The following is a 5,018-nucleotide window of genomic DNA, read 5'->3' as shown; positions in this document are numbered from 1 at the left end:
ATCTTTGAGAGTCTATCATCTGTTAGAGATGGTGGGTTGAGATTAGGTGGTTGAGAAGGTTGGTTAGGTGGGTGTTGATAGGATCTTTGTGAGGTGTGTTGGTGAGTCGCATTGCTGTTGGAATTGAGGTTGTGGCATCTCTGATCTTGACCTTGGTCTTGTTGATTTTCCCACCCAAAGATGGGGTGATTTCTCCATCCAGAGTTGTAAGTTTTGGAATATGGATCATGGATTTGTCTAGGTGAGTTTCCAACCTAATGGGCTTGCTCCCAGTCACCTTATTCTCCTATATTCACTCCTTCTTGAGCTGGTGATGAAGTGATGGCTGCTGCAACTTGGTTTTCCTCCACCTTCTTAGTAAGATCTGCTAGCTGCTTGGTGATCATCTTATTTTGAGCTAGCAATGCATCCATGTGGTTCAGCTCCATTACTCCTCTAGTGTTACTTCTTTTGGAGGCATAGAAGTAGTCATTCTCAGCAACTGTTTCAATGACATCTATGGCTTCTTCAATGGTTTTCTTCTTGTTTAGAGAGCCTCCTGATGAATGATCTACGGCCTTCTTTGACTCATAGGAAAGACCTTCATAGAAAATGTGAAGTTGAACCCATTCATTGAACATTTCTGGTGGGCATCTTCTTGTTAAGTCCTTGAATCTCTCCCATGCTTCATAGAGAGTCTCACCATCTTGCTGCCTGAAGGTTTGCACCTCAGCTCTCAGCCTGTTGATTCTTTGAGGAGGGTATAATCTTGCCAAAAATTTGTTCACCACATCTTCCTAATTTGTTAAGCTCTCCTTTGGGAAGGATTCAAGCCATTTGGATGCCTTGTCCCTGAGTGAAAAAGGGAACAAGAGCAGCCTATAGACATCCGGGTGAACTCTATTAGACTTCACAGTGTCACAAATTCTCAGGAAGGTGGTTAGATGTTGATTGGGGTCTTCTTGAGCACTTCCTCCAAATGAACAATTGTTCTGAACAAGGGTGATGAGCTGGGGTTTTAGTTCAAAGTTGTTGGCATGTGTGGTGGGCTTCTGGACGCTACTTCCATAGTTTCCTGGATTAGGATTAATGTAGGAGCCTAGAAATCTCCTTTCTTGCCCATCACGGTTTGTAGGGCCTTCTCTAGCATGGTTGTGAGCTTCCTCTTCATGATTATTTTCCAAATTCTCTTCCATGTTGGGTTCAAAGTACTCTTCCTCTTCCTCAGCACCAACAATTCCTTTCCCTCTTGCTTCCCTCTTTAGTCTCCAGAGGGTCCTTTCAGGTTCTGAATCAAAGGAAGTTGAAGCTCCCTCTCTTCTCCCTGTCATACAACTAACAAAACTCACAGCAAGAGATAAAATGAGGAGATTATTCTTGTTAGAGTAATTGTTAGTGTGAGTAATGCAAATTATCAAACAGTTAGTGGGTTAGTGAGCAGAATTGTAATTAACAAAGAAAAACAAAGAAAAACAAAGAGGGTGAAGGGGATGAGGAAGAAACTAAACAAACTGAAGGTAATAGACCAAATCAAATAACAAATAAAAAAAGAAAAATGCTCAATCTAGTGATCTTCCAACTTAATCATTGTTGATTCAAAATCAATCCCTGGCAACAGCGCCATAAACTTGATGCATGAAAACTTGTCTCTCAACAAATTTCCTTCAGCAAGTATACCGAATTGTCGTCAAGTAAAAACTCACAATAGAGTGAGGTCGAATCCCACAAGGATTGATTGGTCAAGCAATTTTAATTGGAAGATTATGCTAGTTGAGCTAAGTAGGATGTAATTGAGAATTGCAGAAAAATTAAATGGCAGGAAAGTAAATAACAAAAAATAAAGTGCAGAATCTTAAATAGGGATTTGGGGCAATGAGGTTAAAAATAATTGATAGAAAGTAAAGAGAATGGGTAAGATCAGAAATGGGGAAATCATTGGGTTCAGGAGATGTTGCATTCTCCGGATCAAGTTCATTATCATCTCTTCCTCAATCAATGCATTCATTGATCTCCTTGGCAATCTTAAGTGATTGGATCCCAATTCCTTGGCAATCCAATCTCTCAAAGCTTGAACAATTGCCCAATTCCTTGATTTAATTGCTCATGGGAAGATATGAAGTATGGTCACTGATTATACCACATGTATTTCCAAATTAAAGTGTTGGGAGGATTACATGTCACTATATCTGCCCAAATCCCAATTTGGTCCAACATGAGAAAGAATTTCTAGCATGATCTCCTCATCCCTTTTCCAAGGCTCAGAGGAGATCCAATTATGGAGAGTTTCTTTCCCAAGATAACTGGTGCACGAAATTGCAATCACACTTTTGTAATCCGCACAACTAACCAGCAAGTGCACTGGGTCGTCCAAGTAATACCTTACGTGAGTAAGGGTCGATCCCACGGAGATTATTGGTTTGAAGCAAGCTATGTTTATTTTATTATTCTTAGTCAGGATATCAATTAAAATTATCAGTAGGAATTATTAGAAACTAAAAGAGCGTGAAATAAATAATTGTTACTTTAATTATGGAGAATATGTTGGAGTTTTGGAGATGCTTTGTCCTCTGAATTTCAACTCTTCCTTGAAATCCTTTTTCCACACGCAAGGCTCCTTCCATGGCAAGCTCTATGTAGGGTGTCACCGTTGTCAATGGCTACTTTCCATCCTCTCAGTGAAAACGGTCCAAATGCTCTGTCACAGCACGGCTAATCATCTGTCGGTTCTCAATCAGGTTGGAATAGAATCCAATGATTCTTTTGCGTCTGTCACTAACGCCCAGCCTTCAGGAGTTTAAAGCTCGTCACAGTCATCCAATCCCAGAATCCTACTCGGAATACCACAGACAAGGTTTAGACTTTCCGGATTCTCATGAATGCCGCCATCAATCCGGCTTATACCACAAAGATTCTGATTAAGGAATCTAAGAGATACTCATTCAACCTGATGTAGAACGGATGTGGTTGTCAGGCACACGTTCATGGATTGAGGAAGGTGATGAGTGATACGGATCATCACCTACTCCATAATTAAGCGCGAATGAACATCTTAGATAAGAACAAGCGTGTTTGAATGGAAAACAGAAGTAATTGCATTAATTCATCGAGACGCTACAGAGCTCCTCATCCCCAACAATGGAGTTTAGAGACTCATGCCATCAAAGAGTATGTAATTCAGATCTGAAAATGTCATGAGATACAAAATAAATCTCTAAAAGTTGTTTAAATAGTAAACTAGTAACCTAGGGGCCCACTTGGTGTGTGCTGGGGCTAAGACTTAAGCCTCTCACGTGCTTGGGCTGTTTCTGGAGTTGAACGCGAGGTTGTAACGTGTTTTGGGCGTTGAACTCCAACTTGTAACTTGTTTCTGGCACTGGACGCCAGACTGCAACATGAAACTGGTGTTGAACGCCAGTTTACGTCGTCTATCTTTGCGCAAAGTATGGACTATTATATATTTTTGGAAAGCCCTAGATGTCTGCTTTCCAACCCAATTGAGAGCGCGTCAATTGGACTCCTGTAGCTCCAAAAAATCCATTCCGAGTGCAGGGAGGTCAGGATCCAACAGCATCAGCAGTCCTTTTTCAGCCTAACTCAGATTTTTGCTCAGCTCCCTCAATTTCAGCCAGAAAATACCTGAAATCACAGAAAAACACACAAACTCATAGTAATATCCAGAAATATGATTTTTTCCTAAAAACTAATAATATTTTACTAAAAACTAATTAAAACATACTAAAATCTACATGAAATTACCCCCAAAAAGCGTATAAAATATTCAAGAATCAATTTTTTTTATTTTTCAGATCATCAATAACATTTCTCTTTTTCATCATTCTTTCAAGAGCCAACAATTTTAACATTCATAAACAACAAGATCAAAAATATGCACTGTTCAAGCATTCATTCAGAAGACAAAAAGTATTGCCACCACATATAAATAATTAAAATTTTTCTTATTAAGAACTCAAAAAAAATATTGCCTCTTTATTCTAAAAATCTACTATTTTATTCATGTTTGATGATGATGAGAAAAATAAATTATAACTTAATTGGAATTAAAATCAAAGTAGAGATACTAATTACTACTACTAATATATAACTTCTAAGGTAAATTCCTAATAAGAACAGTTATCACAAAGTTAAGGCAAAGATTAGAACTCAACGACCTTTGTTTTGGGAAGTGGATGTTCCTCTAGTCTGTGGGGTGCTTGGTCCTTCAAGAGATAATTTCTGACGCTTTAGTTCCTTCAAGTCACATTCTTGCTCTTCCTGTTCCTTTAGGTGCCATGATCTTGATGAGTTTTAGCTCAGTGATCATGGCGAATCACACCAAACTTAGAGGTTTGCTTGTCCTCAAGCAAAATAAAGGAAAGGAGAGGAATAGTAGGAGAGGCAAATTCGAAATTCAAAAGATATGATGAGTTTTAAAAAGATATGAGAAGAAAGAAAAAAAATCAAGAAATATGTTTAGGAATGGAAAAAGATTTATCTTTATAGATTAAGATACATTTAGTATTTTTGAAAAAAAAAAATTTTTGAAATTAGGGTTCTTAGAAAACTATTTTGATTTGAAGGATGACATTTTGAAACATGTTTATGCAAGAAATCATGATTTGAAATATAAAAAAAAAATTAGAAAATTTGTAAAGAAAAACGAATTTTACCTCCTCCCCACCATCATGGCGTTAAACGCCCAACTGCTGCATGTTTTGGGCATTTAACGCCCAATTGTTGCTTCTCCTGGGTGTTCAAAGCCCAGCTGTTGCTTCTTTCTGGCGTTGAACGCCAGGAAGTCCTTTGTCCCTGGGCGTTTTTCTAAACGCCCAGGATGCTGTAGTTCTGGCGTTAAACGCCCAGAAGGAGCTTCTTTCTGGCGTTCAACGCCCAGAAGATGCTCATTTCTGGCGTTCAACGCCCAGATGGCTATCCTTACTGGCGTTGAACGCCCAGTGGATGCTTCTTTTGGGCGTTCAACGCCCAAAACATTTCTTACTGGCTTTTTCACGCCAGTGAGCTCCCAAATTCCCCTGTAACTC

General features: G+C 38.9%; 1 non-coding gene across 1 annotated transcript; it reads left to right on the top strand.

Moving 5' to 3' along the window:
* The first annotated feature begins 614 nt into the window (after positions 1 to 614).
* Positions 615 to 722, top strand: LOC112700387 (small nucleolar RNA R71). The gene has a single exon (XR_003153293.1). It is a non-coding gene; the product is annotated as a small nucleolar RNA R71 (small nucleolar RNA).
* The last annotated feature ends 4,296 nt before the right edge of the window (positions 723 to 5,018 follow it).

The sequence above is a fragment of the Arachis hypogaea genome, chromosome 6, assembly GCF_003086295.3.
Source record: "Arachis hypogaea cultivar Tifrunner chromosome 6, arahy.Tifrunner.gnm2.J5K5, whole genome shotgun sequence".
NCBI lineage: Eukaryota > Viridiplantae > Streptophyta > Magnoliopsida > Fabales > Fabaceae > Arachis > Arachis hypogaea.
The sequence above is the reverse complement of the archived record's forward strand: the minus strand, read 5'-3'. Positions and strand labels throughout refer to the sequence as shown.